The sequence below is a fragment of the Phragmites australis genome, chromosome 4, assembly GCF_958298935.1.
Source record: "Phragmites australis chromosome 4, lpPhrAust1.1, whole genome shotgun sequence".
Lineage (NCBI taxonomy): Eukaryota > Viridiplantae > Streptophyta > Magnoliopsida > Poales > Poaceae > Phragmites > Phragmites australis.
In genome coordinates this window covers 28,723,775-28,745,809 of record NC_084924.1, presented here as the reverse complement: position 1 = coordinate 28,745,809, position 22,035 = coordinate 28,723,775, and the positions used below count along the sequence as shown (strand labels likewise).

The following is a 22,035-nucleotide window of genomic DNA, read 5'->3' as shown; positions in this document are numbered from 1 at the left end:
TTGTTGTGTTCGCGAGGACATCCACGTCGTCATCTGCATTCGAAACCGTCCGATTAGAGCACGGGCAATTGAAGGCCGTCCGATTTGGTATTGTACCTCTTGCTTCCTGCGAGTTCAGAAATATCTTTCCCCACCTCGCCCGTTCCAAAGAAATCCCACTCCAGTCTCCGTGTTCTTCCGACCCTCGCTCCTTCGATCGAACCCAGCCTCACTACCACCAACACTTCTGCTCCACCGCTGCCTCCGGTCCCTATGCTCTCACCACCAGAAGGAGCACCAACTCCTATGACGCTATTACTTCAGCACCACCAACGCCTTCGCATTGCAAATCCCAAACACGCGCTCACGCCATGACCACCCTAGCGTCGGTTCCGCTCCACGCACCATATCCGACACCGCTGCCACCGATATCTCCGCTCCCCGTGCTGTCATCGTCACCACCAGCACCACCTCCTCCAGCACCGGCACTTCGGCGTCACAAGTGGCTCCGCACTCTTATGTAACATCCCAATTTCATAACAATTCAAAAATTTATTTTATACAAAGAAAATAAAAGAATAAGATAATTAAAATCCTCAAAGAGTAAATATACGTATATATAAAGAAGGTTTTAATTTTGCTTGCAATTATTTGTTTTATATAATATATATATTTTATATTTGTTTGAAATTGTTTGTATATAAGTGCCTGTTTTAGAGCTATATTATTTAATATACATACAATATATGCGTATAAATATCCAAATACATGTATGTATATGTGTATAGAAATACAAGAAATTGAATGGAAAAGGAAAAAGAAAGAAAAAGGAAAGGAAACACATCTCGGGCAGAGCCATCAACGCAACCCATCTTCCTAACCTCTCTTTCTCTCTTTCCACCGACCCGGTCATGTCATTTCGGCGCAACTCGCCTACTCTCTCCCCTCTTCTCTCGGTTTGGGTCACAACCGGTCAAGTCGACTTGTCTCCACGCACGTCATCTCAGTCCATCTTGACAACCTTCTTCCTCCTCTCGCTCATTCGCTCTCCTCTCTCTCTACTTCCCATTCGACATAAGCATGACAACGGGAAAACCATGTTGGCACTGCCGTGTCCGAGCCGAACTATACCGGGAGGTCGTTCAATTGAGTTCGCCTGAGCTTCTAGAAGATGTGATCCATCTTATCTCAAACAGAGCCCGATTCAAATTTGAATTGGAGATAAAGTCCAACCCATCGACCGAATTCAGTCCTGAGAAAATTCGAACTAATCTAGAAGGAAATCTTTCTAGAAGGTCATCAACAAGAATCAGTGCGGTATCCACCAACTTTTGCCTAGTTAATCTTCATATGAGCACGGCTTAAACTCGAAAATCGATTTGGAGGAGATCGTGTTGCCGTCGAACTCCTTGAACCCTAGATTGAATCGATTCGAGAGTTCTAGCGCACTCGAGTATAAATAGTAACCCTTATGCCCTCTTCAAGCCATACCAAGAAAAACCCTTCACTTTTTGGCAAGAAACTGAAGTCGGAACCCCTATTCCGTCGAGCTCTGAAGAACCTCGCTGCCATAACTCATCGCCAAGTTCCAGAGAAGGTCGCTGATGACAATACATCCCCTAGGTAAGATCGCCCTCACCTCCTCTCTCTATTCGGCCGCTCATAATCAAGAATCAAGCCATGTAGCGTAGATCTCGAGAGATCGGTTTAGTAAAAGGATCCGCCACCATATTCCCTGTCGGAATGTACTCTAAGATCACCTCCCTCTGTGCTATCATGTCTATAAAAAAATGATATCACATCTTTTTGTGTTTGGTTTTTCCAGGATAGGAACAGAGGTCAGGAGCTGCCAGCAGGGCGCTGCATTCAATCTGACTGATGGCTCAAGATAAGTTCCAATGAGAAACCGGCCATCCTTCGTCGTGTCTAAACCATCGCCGTTGGAGTCGCCGGAGCCAAGCTAGAAGCACCAGTAGTCATCCGATTCATGTTGGGCGATCGCGATTAGATCTAAACATACCCCTTCACCTATTAGATCATAGACATTCAACCATCAATGGACGATCTAGATTTAAATAGGTTCAATACAGTTAGCTACCCACGTCAGTGTCCACATCATCAGCATTGTCAGCTGCTTAGCCGACGTGTGAACCAGTCAACAAGCCTAGTAAACGTTTTCTTTTTCTTTTTAATTTTATCTTTTTTCTGTTGCTGATGTCATAATGTGTTTATTGCGCAATAAATTGGATTTCCAATATAATAATTATGATAATTAGAATAAAATTGTTAATAGCTTTAATAATGTTTTATAATGTCTATTAATTATGATTAATGTTTCGATATGGTTTAATATTCAAATAGATGTTAATAAATTCTGAAAAAATCCTAGAAAAAAAAAAATCCAAAAATCATAGATTGCTTTGGAAAATTTAGAAAATTCCTAATAACATAGTTTCACATGTAGTTAATATTTTTGCTCTGTTTTAATCTTTCGAAAGCAATAACTTGTCAACCGTAGCCCCGATTTGATCCGTTCTTTTGCCAAAATTTCTAGAAAAATCTAATCTATTGTGTGATGTTGTTTGTTGTGTGCTATTTAATTTATTTTAGATCTTGGTGTTTATTTGTTGCCTTTTTGCTTATGTTCGCAAGTAAACGTCAATGTTCCGGATGAGCTAGAAAGACTTCAGGATCAAGACTTTGAAGACCCAACTAAGTATTATGAAGACAAGTTGTGTTCTTGATCATATTGATCCCATATTTTCAACTGCTTTGTCTTATAAACATGCATGCTAATAATATTACTGGGACTCCCAAGTTAGGCTTTACCGTAGCTTTCCTCTATCATCCTTGTCGCTATAATTATGGTTTTGGTTTTGGTTTTGGTTATAGAATGGTAGGTTATACTTAGCCTTGCTTTGGGATAGGGATCATGATAATGACTTGATTAAATATGATAATGGCCCTATGCAAGTATGATAAAAGATGATGACCTAATTTTTGTAACAACATAGAATTATAATTTGAGCAAGTGGTTTGGACGAGACTGGTACATGTTGTACAATTGGGTTCGTGGTATTCTTACTCAAATATAATGACCGGTTCATGGAGTGATCATTCCTAGTTAACAGTACAACCACCAGCCTAGTATAAGATAGGACTAGCTGATTAATTTGCTTTACTCTCAGTATGGTGTAAACCATTTGGTTGTATGGAACAAAAGGGTGTACTTCTAGGGTTTCCATAAGGTGCAAAAGAAGGCTTTCGTTGTTGAGGTGTATTCATGTGACGGTGAAACCTCGATATTTATGCACATGTTGGGAGGGACTTTGTAAAGGCTCTGTAGTGGTTTTTCGACGCACACCTCAAAAGTGTGTAAGTACTGCTGTAACAACCCAATTCTCCCCTCTCTCTCTCTGTCGCTGCCAACTGTGCCCACATGTTAGAGTCTTCCTCCACCCTAGACCCCTTCCAAATACGACGGCGCCCGATTCAATTTTCCTTCAATTCCATAAGAATTAATGTCATTAACCATCGATGGGTGCCTGGAAGGAAACCGCAAGCAATAGAAAGGAAGGAAAATTGAACAGGCCAATCAATTTCGCAGAGGAGCTAATCTAAAATTGTGGAAACCGCTGCCCTAAGCTAGCTACCATTCACCTGTCTTCTTCCTCTCCTTTCTTTCTTCCTCAAAGCATCTCCAGCCGACATCACTTGGCATCGCTAGAAATAGCGATACAGGCCAAAATACCCACTCCAGCCAGCTCCCTACCTCCCCTCGCTATTTTCTCGGCTTGGCATCTCATCCCATCACTCCCCATTTCGGTCTGACCGCAAGGGAGCTTGTCATCACAACTGCCGCCATCTGGAACCTCCCGTGCAAGTGTGTGCACGCCATCCCCCACCCATCTCTGTTTTCTTGCATTTCTCCGAGCAGTTTGGTGATGCGATTTTTGTTTGGTTCTATCCTTGCAGATCTGCAGAAGGGTAAGGAATGGCGTCGCCCACCTCGCCTCCACCAGAATGGTGCGGTGAAGAGCCGGACCGGAGAGAGTAGGCACCGTCGTTGCTACTACTGCTGCTGCAACTGTGTGGAGGTGGAGGTGGGGATCCTCCAGCAGGGCGAGAGGGGAGCGGAGCCATGGCGAGTGACATGCCCATGAGCCCCGAAATCAAGTAGGTGGACGGCGAGATCCAGGACATCTTCCGCGCCCTCTAGTGAGTCAGATCTCCCCGCTTTTGTTGCAATGCCCTTCTCGTTTCCACCGATTTGGTTCACGGTCGCGCTCTTGATGTTCGACTGCTGAGCAAATTGGAGTGAACTGAAGAACTCCTTGCAACTCTGTGGACTGCGGTGGCGTTAGATTCTACCAGCCCATGCTCTAGTCACAGCCTGTTGCTTTACAGATACTTCCTTACTAGTAAGGTGCCTATGCGTTACAACTGTTTCAAAAAGTTTTGCACCCAACATCTATGATAGTTTTCATATGAAACAAGCCATTAATCAAAAAGATCATGGTACATATATATATGTAAGCTTGTATTAATTATTAAAGTGTTTCATTGTACTTTGCATTGTAGTAATGTGCATTTAATTATCAAAAAACACTTTTTGCATTACAACAGGAAGCCCAAACTGCAAGAGCAAGTCAATGATGATCCATATATCTATAACCCAGTATCAATTGATTATTGTCTTTGCATCTATTCAAATAGTATAGTATCATGGTTTTAATGTTCTCCCATCGATCAAATCAAAACACCATAAAACTACCATGCAAAGCTTATGAAAAGATAAAGTAAATAAATACTGTATGCATTATTATCTTAGTGAAGAGTAAGAATTGCTGAATTGAAATAAAGGTGGGAGGAACTATATTCATTGAATAATTAATTACGCAAAATCGGAAATTTACCAAACAAATCTACAAACACTGACATGCAAATTTTAAGTGATATCATGCAGCACATATGCAAACATCACTTGCGACGCGATAAAATTAAATAGCCAGGGCAAAAACTCAAAAACAAAGCTTAGTCTTCTCCAATTATCTCTTAACTTTGCTCGCGTTATAATAGTGGCACTGTACTTCATACAGTAGGTTAACTTTAATAGTTCATGCGAACCTTAAATTGCAGTTTCTTACAAACGACTAATCTTCTAACTTGACTTTTAGTTTCTTGGAGACTTGGAGCAAGCTGCAGAATCATGCGATGCTCCAAAAATATTTCTTTATGCCAAACTAAATGATCAAATTACTCCAGTGATCCATTCAAGCTTAACCATTTATGGCCCAACCAGTGTGGACCAAAGCGATGTCCAGCCTTTGACTGACCAAAAACTGTATGATCTATATAGCTCTTGAGTTATCCTCAAATCAAGTTGTTGGGGATGATCTCTCGCGCCCCCCCCCCTTTGTATGGCAAGTCGAAGTCTACCGGTGGCTGAACACTGATGGGTGTTGCAGTGGTGTTTCAGGAAATGCAGGCGAAGACCATGGCGGACCTTCGGTCGGAGCTCGAAGGTTGGCCTGCAACCTCCCCCATCCGTGCAGGTGAAGGCCACGGTGGACCTTTGGTTGGAGCCTGAAGGTAGGTCTGCGAACCCTGCCGCCCGGGTAGGCGAAGGCTGCGGCAGGCCTTCGGTTGGAAGCCAAAGGTTGACCGGTGATTCCGCTCATCAGAGCGGGCGAAGGTACTGGCGTGTCTTCGGCCGGAGGCCGAAGGTCGACCCACGGCGCCGGAGGGTAGGAGTGAAGGTCGTGGTGAACCTTCGGTTGGAAGCTGGAGAGGGGCCCTCAGCGCAGTCATGAGACTGGCCGAAGACCACAAATGGACGTCGATGCCCACTTAACTACCCAGGGCACAATTGTAATTATGCAAATGTACTTGATTGTACCATAATGCCCCCAAATATGCCGAAAATGTGGCAGTTGAGAGGGTTAAACTGTAAATCCTAGCGTTAGGTAGTTGGGTACAGGGTATACATAGGGCCATACTGTACTTGAAGTGATGAGATAAATCAAGATTATTTACTCATAACACGTGTCACACCCTGGAGCCTTCGGTTTTCCCTAGAACGAAGGCCTTCTTTTGTTGGGGTTAGCGGTTCCAACAGTTGGTGCCGTCCGTGGGGATCGAACGGACCGAAGCTATGCCACCCAAAAAGAAGACAAAGCCACTTGGTACATCGGAGACGTTACCGGAGCCTTCGGCTGCAGCCGGAGCTTCGGCCGAAAGGCCCCCTTCGGCGGTACCAGGCTCAAGCAACGCTTTGGCCGGAGGAGCTTCCGTTGAGTGTGAACAACACTACGGTGTTGATGTCGTGCCCCCAGGAGACAACGAAGACAGGCACGGAGCGACTGTCCAGGAAAATGCAGCAGCAGTGCGGGTCATAGAAACTAGCGATTGTGCCCGCTTCGAGGCTTCGGCAGAAGAGCGAGGAAAGGCACAAGATGAAGAGTGGGAAGACCTGGATGACTTCGCAGAATACAAAGATGAAGACGAGACACAGGAGGAAAGAACAGCCAGGCTAGAAGCTGAAGAACTGGAGAGGCAGATTGCACAGAAAAAGCGCATGTTAGATAGCCTGGTGGCAAGTTGAAAAGCCGCGGAATATCGCAAGCGAGCGGAGGAAGCCAAGAAAACACTGGAGAAAATGCAAGAAGAGATCGATATGCTGCATCGTGTGGAGGAAATAGCTCGCCACGTGATGCCGTCGAAAATCACAACACGACCAGCACAGGACCTTTGGCGACGGTCATGCGTATGCGATCCAGAGTCTTTGCTCTCCATTGGCTTGCAGAACCAGCCGTGGACTTCGGGCTTCAAGATGTCTAGAGTAGTAATGTTCGACGGAGAGTCAGATCCAAGAGAATTTGTAATGAGTTTTGAGGCGGCAGTCGAATCCGCTGGAGGAGATGACGCAACACTGGCGAAGGCCTTTGTATTGGCTATAAAAGGGATAGCAAGGTCGTGGTACTCCGCGTTGCCTCCAGGATCCATTTATTCATGGGAGCAACTGTGCAACACCCTATACAACAATTTCCAAGGAAATCGGGCAGATAAGATTACCACAAGCGACCTCATCGCACTGAAGCAGCAGCCAACAGAGACATTGCAGAGCTATATGCGTCACTTCGTACACATCCGTTGTCAGGCGAAAGGGTTGAGTGAAGACACAATCATCGATGCCGCCATACAGGGCATCAGAGGGGGACTTCTGGCAGGAAAGCTTACAAGAAAGAGGCCAGGGAGTATACAAGAGCTGCTCAATAAGATGGAAGAATACACAAGGTCCGAGCTCGATCACCTTCGGAGGAAGAATGAAATGGTAGCCTCGAAAGCACTAAAAATAAATACGTCGGCCAGGGAAGCAGGTACTGGCCACTCAAAAGACCGATTGAGGCATGTGAGAAAAGTCGAAGCATCCAAGTATACAATAAAGCAAAAAGAGGTCAATCAGATAGACTCTGGGCCAGTCGAAGTTGCTCAAGCGATAAGCGAAGGGCAAAGTGGGGCTACTCGAGGAGACCGAAGTGGCAGAGGCCGAGGCCGAGGAGGTCAAGGTGGACAGGCTCCGCAGAATCCGGCCACGTTCTACTGCGAGTTACATGGCGAAGGCACCGGTCATAGGACTAAGCAGTACCCACAGGTCATGGCCATGAAAGAAAGCTTAGCGAAGCAATCCTTCGATCAAGCAAGAATCATGCACCACGCCACACAGTTCAGGCACGACGAAGCATGGGAAAACAATTAGAACCGCAATTCAGGCACAACGTTCGCTAATCAGTGGCGACCAATGCTCGCGCCGGCACAACAATATGTTCCCATAGCCTCAACCCAGCTGGATCAGACGACTGGACAATTGGCCTTCCAAGGAGAGCTACCTCCACCTCTACCAAGACCAGCGATCGAAGCACCACTGGAGACCAGCAGGTCGGTAAACACAGTGAATCATGGATACAACGTAGTGTTGGCAATCTCAGGAGGATCCAATCAGGAGACAGAATCGAAGAGGCAGCAAAAAGAATATGTGCGAAGGGTTAACCACGTTGGTGTAGGGCCAACTTATGTTCACTCAAGGTGGTCCAATGTGCCCATTACATTCTCACAGGATGACATGAGGGTTCTAGATTACCCACACACGGACGCCTTCATGGTTACAGCAAATATTTTGAGAAATGAAGTGCATAGAATCCTGATAGATGGCGGAAGCTCGGTAGATATCATCTTTGCGAATGCCTTTGACAAAATGGGTTTATGGCGAAGCAACCTTGACCATGCTGGGTCTCCACTACTAGGCTTCGGCGGAAATGCAATCAACATTTTGGGAAAGATAACAATCCCAGTGTCATTTGGCGAAGAGTCAAATTTCCGGATGGAGGACATTACCTTCGATGTGGTCGATATCAACTATCCCTATAATGCAATATTCGAGCGAGGAGTCCTGAACATATTCGGAGCAATACCGCACCATGTATATTTGTGTATGAAGATGCCGAGTCCCAGAGGCGTCATAACAGTGCTCGAAGATCAGCAAGTGGCCCGTAGGATCGAAGTGGGAATCACTCCAGGTCGGTGAAATGTCCATGCGGTGACGGGACCTTCGACGGATCTCAGGGAATGTGAGGACTAGCCGAAGGTAAAGAAGGTGGCGAAGGCTGTACCGGAAGGGGAGACCAAAATAGTACCGCTGTGTCCAGATAAGTCAGATAAAAAAATCATTATCGGGGCGGAGGTCCCAGAGGAAGACCAGCGAGAATTGATAATGTTCCTTCGCAGCAACGAGGATGTCTTCGCCTGATCTCCAAAGGATCTGCAAGGAGTCAGTAGGGAAATTATTTAGCACACTTTAAATGTAGACCCCAGTACGAAGCCAAAGAAGCAAAAGCTTCGGAAAGCTTAGAAAGAGAGGGTAGAAGCAGCGAAGGCTGAAGTAAAGAAGCTGCTCGACGCTGGCGTGGTACGTGAAGTGTTACACTCAGAGTGGTTGGCAAACCCGGTGCTAGTTAGGAAAAGTAATGGCAAGCGGAGAATGTGCGTAGACTTCACAGACCTAAACAAGGTCTGTCCGAAGGATGATTTCCCACTACCAAGAATTGATCAGCTGGTGGACTCTGCTGCTGGTTGTGAAATATTGAGTTTCCTAGATGCATACTCTAGGTACCACCAAGTTTGGATGGCGAAGGAGGATGAAGAGAAAACAAGTTTCAGAACCTCCTTCGGCATATACTGCTTTGTAAGGATGCCCTTTGGCCTTCGAAATGCTGGTGCTACTTTCACCAGGTTGGCGCAAACAGTGTTAAATTCACAAATAGGGCAAAATATCCTGGCATACGTCGACAACATAGTGGTCAAAAGTGCCAGAAAGAACCAACATCTCGAAGACCTACGGGAAGCTTTCGGAAACTTGCGAAGCCCAGGCCTAAAGCTAAACCCCAAAAAATGCGCCTTTAGAGTACAGTCTGGGAGGCTATTGGGGTTCTTGGTGTCGAAGAGGGGCATCAAAGTAGAACCCTAAAAAATTCAGGCAATAATTGACATGAGACCTCCGCAGAGAAGGAAACAAGCACATCACCTGGCAGGCAGGTTGGCGGTGCTAAATCGGTTCATTGCAAAATCCACATAACGAAGCCTACCTTTCTTCAAGACGCTAAAAGGCTTTGACCCATTCAAATGGGGTGCGGAGCAGCAAGAAGCCTTCGATGAACTGAAGAATTATCTAACGAAGCTTATAGCCCTGTCCAGTCTCGATCCCGAGGCTGATTTGTTGTTGTACATAGCAGCATCCCCTTCGGTAGTAAGTGCCGTACTTGTGCAGGAGAGGCAAGAAAATAACAAGCTACAACAATTTCCAATATATTACATGACGGAGGCTCTTGCGGGCCCGAAGAGATTCTACACCGAAATGGAAAAGATGGCATACGCACTGGTAATGGCATCGCGCAAGCTTCGCCATTACTTTACGGCTCATAAGATTACAGTGCCAACATCCCTATCCCTTCGCGACATGTTTGAAAATTGGGAAGATACAGGAAGGATGGTAAAATGGGCTGCAGAGATCGCTCCACTCATGATAGTTTTCGTGGCAAGAACAGCGATGAAGTCCCAGGCATTAGCGGACTTCGTAGCAGAATGGACGCCGCATGCCAAAGCCCCAGCAGAAGAACCGTCAGACCCGGTCTGGATCGCATATTGTGATGGGGCCTGGGGGGCTTCAGGAGCAGGTGCGGCGACGGTACTATCTTCGCCTTTGGGGGTAAAATTAGGATATGTTGCCAGACTAGAATTTTGATCAACAAACAATGTCACGGAGTACGAAGTTATCCTCCTTGGCCTTCGCAAGGCGAAAGCTTTAGGCGCCCAAAGGGTGCTGGTTAACATGGACTCTAAAGTAATAGCAAGCCAAATTGACAAGACATTTCAAACAAAAGAACCAGAGCTTGTTAGGTATATGGCAGTAGTCCGAAGCATGGAAAAGTACTTCCTAGGATTCACTATCAAGAGTATATCAAGGAATGACAACTTTGAAGCAGATGACCTCGCGAAGGCCGCATCACAAAATCTGCCAATACCTCCAGATGTATTCTACCAAAAGTTGAGTATGCTGGCTGTAGAAGACTCTTCGCGGATGACACGGTCGGTTGCTATAATTGAAAGCGAAGATTGACGCTCTCCCATAATGGCTTACCTTCATGGCTATTATGAGCCCGAAGATAATATTGAAGCGAAGCGCATGGCCCAGAGAGCCAGGAACTACAAAATTGTGGAAAACGATTTGTACAAGGTCGGAGTCTGTGCACTTTTGCTGCAATGCGTATCTCAGGAAGAAGGGCAAAGTTTACCGAGAGAAATACATGGAGGACTGTGTGGCTCGCACGTAGGCACTCGAGCCCTAGTTGGAAAAGTATACAGACATGAATTCTTTTGGCCGAAGGCGGTCAGTGATGCGGATTACATAGTTCGAAGTTGTACGCAATGCCAGTACTGGGTGAAGGGATCAAACAGGCTGCAGGCTGCCGAAAACTTGAACAAATACAAGGAGGAGACTAGAAGGTGGAGAGACAAGAAAATATCCTTCGTATGGCAAGTCGAAGTCTACCGGTGGCTGAACACTGATGGGTGTTGCAGTGGTGTTTCAGAAAATATAGGCGAAGGACATGGTGGACCTTCGGTCGGAGCCCGAAGGTTGGCCTGCAACCTCCCCCATCCGTGTAGGCGAAGGCCACGGCGGACATTCGGTTGGAGCCCGAAGGTAGGTCTGCGACCCCTGCCGCCCGCGTAGGCGAAGGCTGCGGCAGGCCTTCGGTCGGAAGCCGAAGGTTGACCGATGATTCCGCTCACCGGAGCGGGCGAAGGTACTGGCGTGTCTTCGGCCGGAGGCCGAAGGTCGACCCACGGCGCTGGAGGGCAGGAGTGAAGGTCGTGGCGAACCTTCGGTTGGAAGCTGGAGAGGGGCCCTTAGCGCAGTCATGAGACTGGTCGAAGACCACAAATGGACGTCGAGGCCCACTTAACTGCCAGGGCACAGTTGTAATTATGCAAATGTACTTTATTGTACCATAATACCCCCGAATATGCCGAGAATGTGGCAGTTGAGATGGTTAAACTGTAAATCCTAGCGTTATGTAGTTGTGTACGGGCTATAAATAGGGTCATAGTGTACCTGAAGTGACGAGAGAAATCAAAATTATTTACTCATAACACGTGTCACAACCTGGAGACTTCGGTTTTCCCCTAGAACGAAAGCCTTCTTTGGTTGGGGTTAGCGTTCCAACACAAGTCACCCGACATGGAAAATCACAGGCATATGTCTCTCCCGAGTATAACTGTGACATGAATGGAATCATTGGCGGAGGGGGGGGGGGGGGGCTTGCCTTACCTGGGCACACTTAAGAGCCTCTACAATTTTTGGACATAGAAGATGAAGAGGAGAAGAGGAGGAAGAGGAAGAAGAGAAAAAAAAGGAAAAGGAGGAAAAAGAGGGAAAGCCTTCTAAATTTTTACTCTGAATCCATCACTGAATAGAATGTTGTCATGAAAAACATAATAGGAATAAGACTACAACATGTTCAGCACGTCTATATATATTTCACCTGACAATGACATGATGCTCTTTGATGGCTCCATGTAGTCTTTATTTTGGTTATGCGAGACCCGTCATCTCACTTTCCATTCATTGTCCTGCTTTTCATGTCCTTGTTCCCATTCTTAAGATACGATGCTACAACTTTTTACACAAAATATACTGGTACAAACTGGAGTTCCTTGCAAAACCAAGTATTACAATTGTTCGGCTTCCCACCAGATAAGCACTGAAAATGAAAATGAGTTGCGAACGTGGCAAACAGCGAGATATTGGTAATCTTCAATTGTTAAGTCAAAACATAAGCACTTTATAGGGAAAGAGAACAGAACAACAATTAGGAATGACATGTGAATTATTAAAAATAATAATAATAACACAAATTTGCTTATATGGTGAAATTGTTTGAGGCAAGTCAAGACGATTAAAAGCAGTGATATAATTTACCCCGGTCTTCTTTCAGTATCCTTAACAGCATGAAACAACTTCACATAAGTACCTGATTGAAGCCTTTTGACATCAGGGTTTGAGATCTGCTTCACATCAAGCAAAAAACTGTTTGCCACCTGAAACAAAATCATTTCCGTCAGCATCAACTTCTACTTAGGACTAATAAAGACGAATTGTATATAAATTTCTGCAAAAGTCACAACCAAAATTTCTCTGTCCCCAAATGTACATGGGTATTTCCATTTCTAATAATCTCTTAGAAGCATGATAGAATTTTTTTTAGAACTGTGGGCCACATAGTGCTTAGCTAAAGAACTGGCAAGTCTGCTGCCTCTAAGAATGAAACAATGCATAAATCAAAGGGTCTGAACTTAATTGTTGAAATACAATGAGGAATGTTAAACCTAACCCACAACACATGCACTTTTGAAACCTGTCATCACCCTACCATTCTTTGTCAATTCAGTTATGGCATGTACAGTAGTTCAAAAATATTATTTCCACTGAATAGAACATGTAGGTTACACTACAGCGTGAGGAAATTTTCCAAAGGAACATATTCACGTCTCTAATCCAGCTATTTATTTTCCTTATCTAGCAAGCCAAAACAGAACAAGCAAATAGCTATACAATATAGTTATGTAAACAGGGGGTACCAAGCTACGGGTTATTACCAACAAATTTGTGCCTTTTATCACCACAGATGTATACTTAAGTTTTGGAGACAAACTAAAGGTTCTATCCTTAGAATGATTTAGCTAGTTTGAAAAGGAGTTAATTTATAATAGCGTGAGCAAATTGTCGGGCCAACTAAATGAATTAGGACTAATTCTTGCTTTTAAGAAATGATGAAATAAGTATAGCATAAAACATAGGATTCCATAGGATTAATCATGTGCTGGAATAAAGTTAGGGAGAAGAACAAAATCGCCACCTCATCACTGTTCTCCACTTGCAAGTAGCCATCGCCATCATTGCAGGTATGATAAGATTTTACTGAATTTGCCCACAATCGCCATCATGTTCCTGATCGGTATGTTGCTGCGAACCAAAAGGTCGAAGACAAATTAGCTTCCCTTTTCTCTTTGTGTAGCTAATCCCCACATATTTTTATCTTTTCTTTATAAGCCTACCTGGGAAAGATTTTAACCTGAAAATATATTTGGCTGTACCACAAGTGCTGCTTCCTATTATTAATTACAATCTCAACAATGACTTGTATCGATCAAGTTGATGAATACAAATTGACAGTGGGAACACTTTAAATAAAATTGATGTGGAAATGGTACTGAATATGAATCAGGGAGTTCTACATTGAACCCATTTAAATCATCTGGATTTATAACCGTTGCGATAACATTCTGCATAAGTCTAAAATTCATCAAACATACCTTGTAAGAATTCAAGTATATCACTGATAGTTTTAACATCTGACCAGTCAGTGCAGCGATTTTCTAAGTCATTATGGAACTATGAATATAAAGGAGAAGACCATACAGCGCATTTCTTTGAGGATCTTTTGTTACAGAACAATTCACGGGCTGCTATAGCTAACTGTAAAAAAGGTACAGAAATAGATCACCTACACAAATCACCTGACTAACGGTATAAACAGCACATTTCTTTGAGGGTCTTCTGTTACAGAACAATTCACTGGCTGATATAGCTGACTGCAAAAAGGTACAAAAACAGACCAACTTTCAGAGATATTTCAAAAGTACTTAGTGTCAGATGGTCCTAAATTATCAGTGGACCACCGAACTTCTAATCATCTTAAGGCCACCACGGTCTGTACAAACTTAGGTAAGGTTAAATCTCCTAACATGACAATAGAACATGCTATTGCAGGTATGCTACTATGACGAAACTTCAGAAGCTAGTAGTACCAACTAGCTGCATCAAACGGACCATCATATAGATTAGCGTCTTTCTCAATAAGGTGTCGAGACCGGTCTAATAAACTGATCAGTCTTATCTGTGTATTAAGCCCAGTAATCAATCTCAATACAAAGTGATTTTATTAGTGATAATCATTATTGTGACTATGAATCTTCTCATGAATGTAAGGAAGTTTCAAATAAGTGTTTGACCTTCGTTTCTGGTGACTAGCTTAGGGAGCTTTTGGGGTTCCATATCGGAATGTTCATCGCAATCATCTTAGATCAGACTTTGAGTGAAAAACGTCTTAGCTTTCACGCACTTCAGGGACACGATAAGATTTTTTGCGGTTCCTAAAGATATTTTTTTCCCTTCTCGTCAGTAATATGGCGTGCACAACAAGTTTGTAGTCCTAGTGTACGTGAAGCCCCTGACTGGTTATTGGGGAAGGATTCCCTGATTGATAGTCTTAGAATCCCGAGTGAGCGTATGGGCGTAAGTGCCCGAATAGCAGCTTATCTCAGTATTTTTAAGGCATTGCCTCAAAATAGGTAAAAGACATATATTGATAATATCACAACTAATATTTATAAAATATATCCTAAATACTTACACATAAAACTTGCGAAGCTGATCGATATTCCAAATTTTTTTAAGGAATTGATCATCCTCTATAGCTAACATATACGACACTGTTCGGTTAGATTTGACCACCTTATAGGGACATTCCCACTTTAGAGATAGTTTGTTGTTTTTTTTCTGGCTTTGTACGAGTCCAGATCCCTAGGTTCGAAAGATTTTTTATGGATGTTCTGGTCATGGTAGTGCCAGAGAGATTGTTGGTACCATGCTAATCTTATCAACACTCGTGTCCTTTTTTCTTCAAGAACATTGATGTCATCATGTCTTATTGGGATTTCATCCTTGTTGGCACAAAGTTCGACTTAAGGAGATTTGATTTTTAGTACAGGGCAGCATTGCTTTGGCCCAATAGACTAGGAAGAAAGGTGTTTCACCTGTTGCCTTGCTGGATGTCGTTCGAAGTGCCCAGGGTACGTTAGGCAATTCGAAAGCCTAGGCTTTTTTTTCCGAACACGCAGGAGATCTGCGTATCATTTCATTAAGAGAGAGAATAAAAAGGTGCAGGGTGTTAGGGAAAAAACCTCAACACCCAAAACACCCGGGTCTTACAAGACAAAAAAACACAAACACCGCCCAAACTCACCCACCCTGAACACACTAATGTGCCAGCACTATCACCCTAGCCGAGAACTCATGAAGTTTGGAAGCTCCTACTAAGCACCAAAGGGCACCCTCGCTAGCAATAGCTTGAAGAACATCAGCCACGCTCGGGGTAGCACCATTAAACACACAGTTGTTTCTATGCTTCCAAATCCCCCATGCAACCAAGATAACTAAAGAATTGAGACCCTTCTTCTCGTTCTTAGACAGGCGTCCCACCATCCTTGACCACCATCTAATAAAACTAGTAGTGTCTTGGCTTGGCAAATTTGAAGAAAACCCAAGCTGTTGGAGAACCAAATACCAAACTTGCCGGCTGAACACACAAGTTAATAGGATGTGATTAATAGTCTCCTCGGTTTGATCACAAAGGGGGCATGCAGCCGGGTGTTGTAACCCACGTTTGGCAAGCCGTTCCGCTGTCCAACAACGATTTTGGGTTGCAAGCCAAATAAAAAATTTGCACTTCAAAGGCGCCCAGCTCTTCCAAATTTTCCTCCAAGGGGCAAACTTTACTGTCCCAACAAAGAAGGCCTCATAAGCAGACTTAGTGGAATACACTCCAGAGTTTGAGAGTTTCCAAACCTGCTGATCAGGAATATCAACCTGAAGGACCACCCCATCCATTAAGTCCCAAACCCGAAGATACTCTACAATAACCTGCACCGTCAACGGCCCTTTAATGTCTGTGATCCATTTTTGATTAGCTAAGGCTTGGGCCACCGTACACTGCCTAACAATCCTTTTGGCAATCATGTTATATAAATTAGGGGCTATCTCACTGACAGAATTCCCCTATAACCATCTGTCCTTCCAGAACAAAATAGATTGCCCATCCCCAACACGTGACTCCATCGCCATACTGAATAACTCCCGAGCCCTGCCAGGCACCCGCACGGGTAGACCTTGCCAAGCCCGAGCACTATCTGTCCTCTGAAGCCAGAGCCAACGTATCCAAAGTGCCCAACTCATATACTCCAAATTAAGCACTCCCAAGCCGCCATAAGCAAGAGGCCAACACACTCTATTCCAAGCGACCATACAGTTGCCACCATTAGCCTTTTCCTGCCCAGACCATAAGAAACCTCTCCTTTTTTTGTCAATAGCTTTGACCACCCATTTTGGGAGATCCATTGCGATCATGAGATAAATCGGTATAGCTAAAAGCACTGCTCGCACTGATATTAGACGACCGGCCCTATTCATGAGCGAGGCCTTCCACAAAGGGAGGTCATCTGCTACTCTGTCAATGAGGGCTAGAAAATTCGCTTTAGATGGCTTCTTAACATTTAAAGGAAGACCCAAATAAGAGCAAGGGAACTCCTTCAACTCACAAGGCAACGAGTTAGCAATCACTTGTAGCTCATCATCAGAACACCCAATGGGAGTAACCGAGCTCTTCTGCATATTTGTAACTAACCCTGAAGCATGACCAAAGATATCCAAAATATTCCTGATGACCGACAGGTCATTAACTGTTGGTCTAGAGAAAAGGACCACATCATCTGCATAGAAAGAACACCGCTGTTGTGTCTGTCGGACTGCTAGTGGCTGCAACCAACCCTCATTACCCACTTGGCTGACAAGCGAGTTCAGCACATCCATGATCAAAATAAATAGCATTGGCGAAAGCGGATCTCCCTGCTGAAGTCCCCGCCTGTGAAAGATCACCTCTCCTAGCACACCATTAACTAAAACCCGAGTAGAAGAGGTAGAAAAAATCGTGCATAGAAGGTTGCACCAATGGCAACCAAAGCCCAAATGCTTCATAACTTCCAAAAGGAAAGGCCAGGAGACCGAATCAAACGCCTTCGAAATATCCAGCTTAAGCAGAACATGAGGTTCCTTCTTTGCATGTAAACACTTGGCCATTTGCTGCACTAGGAAGAAATTATCATGAATACTTCTTCCTTTAATAAAGGCACTCTGATTGACTGAAACCATGTTAGGCAGAAGCGGAGCAAGACGATTGGCTAGCATCTTCGTGACCAATTTCGCAAAGCTATGAATGAGACTTATCGGGCGAAAATCTTTGACCCGACACGCATCCACTTTCTTGGGCAGCAGGGTTATGAAAGCCGAATTCAAAAGCTTAAATTTGGAAACACGCCCTTGCTGAACTGCCGAAAGAGCTAACAAGATATCTCCTTTGATAATCCCCCAACAAGTCTTGTAAAAGCGGCCTGTAAACCCATCTGGCCCTGGGGCCTTGTCAGACGGCAAGGCCTTAATGGTGGCCCAAACCTCATCTTCAGTGAAGGGCTCATCAAGAGCCAAGAGATCATACTGGTGATTATGAAAAGCGATCTAGAACTTCAACAATCAAAACTTGCGCCTTCAACCGCTTATCTGTATAGTTGAGCTTGTCCTTAAGGATCATGTAGGTGGGACACTTAGGCTGCACATCCATAGAACTCTCAGTACTCTCCAATCTAGATTCTAGCTCTTTTATGCGTTTGTCTTTCACTTCAGCATTCTTTGAGAGTAAAGGGCAATTGTTGCAGGCACCTAAGAGAGTAGGTCTAAGCTTCTCCTCAAGGAGCTTCTTATCGGCAGTCTCAAGCCGACTGGTAAATTGAGCATGCACACTTTGAAGCTCTGCAAGCTCACTCATGACAACCAAGAAACTCTCACAATCCTCATTATCAACCGTGGCCCTAGACCTAAGCAACTAAAGCTTAGAAGAAACAGACTCACACTTAGGCCTAAGCTCCTTTAACTCACGCACAACTTTGTTAAGTAACCTATCCTAGCTAACGAGAGAATCATTCAAGGCATCGACTTGAATGGAAAGCTAATCGTAGGAAGGTAATACCTCGGATGGATCAAGCTTGGAGTCGCTGTCATTGTTTTCATCCGCCATAAAGCAGAGGCCGATGAAGTCCTTTGCATTTTTCTTGTTCTTCACTTGCGGTTCCTCCTCCTCGGAGCTCTCTTTCTTGCTTGAGGTGTTGATGTCACTGAGAGCCGCCACAAACGCCCTAGAAGCTGCCTTGTTGGCCATCTTATCGCGGTTCTTCTTGAAGAAGGATTTCTTGTTCTTATTCTTATGCTTGTTATAGTGTGGTCGCTGTCCTCCCTCTTCTTGAGCTTGGGGAAGTCCGCATCAGAGTGAGTGATATCACCACACTCAAAATAAGTATTAGAGCCCCCTCTCCTCCGGTCTCTCCTGTTGTTGTAGAAGCGAGTGAACTTCTTCAATATGAGAGTAAGGTCCTCATCATCCAGTGCATTAATCCGCTCTTTTGTGATAGACACTAAGGAAGACAAAGCAAAATCACTCGGTGAAGTGTTAGCACAAGAAAAGCTAGCTTCAGCCTGATTGCCACTATTTGGCCCATAAACCAACGTCATATTCTGAGACAGAGGGTTTTCGAGGCCAATCCGAACCGTCTTGGCTATCTCGGTGGACTTGAGCTTGCTGAAGAGTTTATCATAAATTAACATGTCGTAACTTGGTGACTCTTCAATGCTCAAGATCTTCACTTCCCATATGCTACGGTCAAGAGCATAGAGAAACTTGATCGCTCTCTCGTGGTCATAATAGGGCAAAACTCTAGCTGATCTAAGATTGCTAACAATCCTCAAAGCGAGAAAACATGGCATCCAATGACTTTCCGGGGTCTTGCATAAACATTTGATATTTTTGGTTGTATGTGCTTTGGCTTCTAGCCTTAATCTGATTAGTGCCTTCATAAAAGGCACTCAGAGTAGTCTAGATCTCTCGGGCAGTACAGATGTGCTGGACTCTGATAAACTCATTCTGACTCAAACTTATGAACAAAATGTTTCTAGCCTTGTTATTGGCCTCATATTGTTTGATTTAAACATGAGTTATACAAGCAGTAGGGATCTCGTAGTTGAAATCAACTACCTCCTAAATTGCACTTCCTTGGCTTAAGAGATAAGCCTCCATATATACCTTCCAGTATGAAAAATAATGCTCATTAAACAACATAATCTTCCCATTTCTCTCTATGTCGCCTACGGATCACAAAGCCGGTTAAGGTCAATAAGTGATCAAACCGGCTCTGGTACCAATTGTAGAAACGAGACTGACAACTAGCGGGGGTGAATAGGTGCCTCAACAAATTTCTTGTGAAATCGATGACCTTCTCCTATTTAGATCACCCAACACAGCTCAAAACTCAAGCGAAAGTAAAAATAGAGAGATGTTTTAACAAAAGAAAATCGAGGCAATACAACTCCACTGATGGTCTATGAACCATAGATTCCATTTAAGATCAATCCATATGTCTCAGCACTCGAAAGATCATAACTTACAAAGAAACAAGAAAAGCTGAACACCGAGCAACGAAAACTCTCCAAATTGATTGTATAGAGGCAAGTGAATTCAAAACCCCATCACATAAGCGTGTGTATGCAAATTTTATGCCTCTAGTAACAAAAAGAATGACCTCAGAAAATGCTAAAATTTCTGTCCAAAAACCAAAACAAAAATAAAATCTGGAAACTGAAAAACTTACAAACTTGCAAGAGAACCAATAGAGAAAAATTAGAAGAATATAAGCACAATAACAAGAAGAAAAATAAACTTCATTGCAACAGATGTCAGCCCTATTTTAGACATATTACAAATATTTTTTCTCACAAAACTCTCACCTAATACATAGGCTAATCACTCCTCTTACTCTCCTCTTACAAGAGAGAGGTATTTTGGGGAAAATACATCTCTCTTGTAGTACACTCCTACCTACCACTGAGGGTATTTTGATCCATTTTCTTCTCCATTCATCGGACGGCATCGGCGCCTTCATGACTTAGCTTCGCCTCGACACAAACTTTATGATGGTGCCACGTACTTCTCTAGTCCTCTCACAGTTTTGAGACCAAACTATGAAACCCTAGCACGTTCTCAAAGCGTGACTAGCCGTCACTTGCTTCCACATGAAGCAAGCGCTCTGATAATGACGCGTGTCCTCCGTCTTGCGATCTTAACCGCCAGCAAGTCTCTCCTGCTTCCGATCCCTCGGGCCGCCTTGTCATACTGGTATCCTCTTCGCTTGACTTTGTCAACACATCATCTTCATCCTCTGTTTCATACTTTGCTAGACCTCCATGTGTATAGCTAGGATCACCATTAACTCTGTGCCGGCCCTCCTTGATTGTCCGACACCAAGCACACGTTTAGCCTCGATCACCCGTCGTCGACCGCCAAATTGCATCCGTCACTTGCACACCATGAAACAAGCAAACACATTTCTCTACACTCCAAAACATCTCCAGGTTAGCACAAAATCAAAAACTTCAATTCAGAGCATATCCTGCAGAAAACGTGAACACCGGATGTTCCGATGTGTCTTGTTCCTGAACACCAAACCATCTGGTGAGTGTAGCACTATCTATTCCAGAAAAATTTTGTTCTCTACAAGAAAAGGTTCGATGGAAGCTTCCGGTGAACTCATGTCTATCATTGGATAATCCGGCGTATGCTAATCCACCAAACCACCTTTCTGCAACAAAAGGTCCGGCGTATTCTCCGGTATTCACAAACTCAGCACCGGACTATCCGGCGTACATATTCAAACTTGGCGCTAAAAATCTCCTCTCTACAGAAAATACTATGGCGCTATCTAATTCCATCGTTGGACCATCCGATGTTTGCTTTTATTTCTGCTTTAGCACTGTAAATGCTCCGGTGCTCATTTCACCGTAACACCGGACTATTCGGTGTGATAAAAAACCCACACACCAGATGTTCTGGTGATGTATAATTTTTTGGACTCTGAAGTAGTCTACTCCAATTCAAATTTTGGTTAGTCATAAACAAGATCACATACAAATAAGTTCATACCAACCAAAATCTTTTCAAATATAATATTATTAATGATTCATCACATACAAATCAAGACATATTTTAACTTGATCTCTGAAAACTGCCTCTCGCTGTTTATTCAGTTCTGAAAGTACAGTACAGCTTTTGTTACCCCGCCTTATGTCATTTTTGCCATGTTTTCACATCTCTCTTTCGACAGACACAACCTATGTAATCTGCCCAACAAACAGACTCATCTGTCCGTGACTTTTTAGCCTAGAACTCGTGCCCATGGTACGACAATGCCGCGGGGAGACCTAACGCGCGATCCGTTCACCAAGAGCTGCATGCATACAACCTAATGCGCAAAGCTTCAAAGAAACTAAGACGGCATGAGACGAGAGAGCTAGCAGCCTAGCATACACATACCGAGGCTCATCCAGGCCAGATTCACCGACGTGCGAAACGCGTCTAGCCAACTGTTTGAACCCAGGGATGCCGACCGCATGCTCAACAGGCTCGGTGCGCATGCTCTCCTCCTCCCCACCACATGCTCCCTCCATCCGCTTGCCGTCGTCAGCCTGCGGCGACGGCGTCATCAGGAACGCCGCGACGGAGGCCA

The 22,035-nt window shown here is 44.2% G+C and overlaps 1 long non-coding RNA gene across 1 annotated transcript; it reads left to right on the top strand.

Annotated features, from left to right (window-relative positions):
- The first annotated feature begins 3,685 nt into the window (after window positions 1–3,685).
- On the top strand, window positions 3,686–5,990 carry LOC133914298 (uncharacterized). Its single transcript, XR_009909224.1, has 3 exons — window positions 3,686–3,862; window positions 3,955–4,197; window positions 5,448–5,990. It is a non-coding gene; the product is annotated as an uncharacterized LOC133914298 (long non-coding RNA).
- Window positions 5,991–22,035: the final 16,045 nt, after the last annotated feature.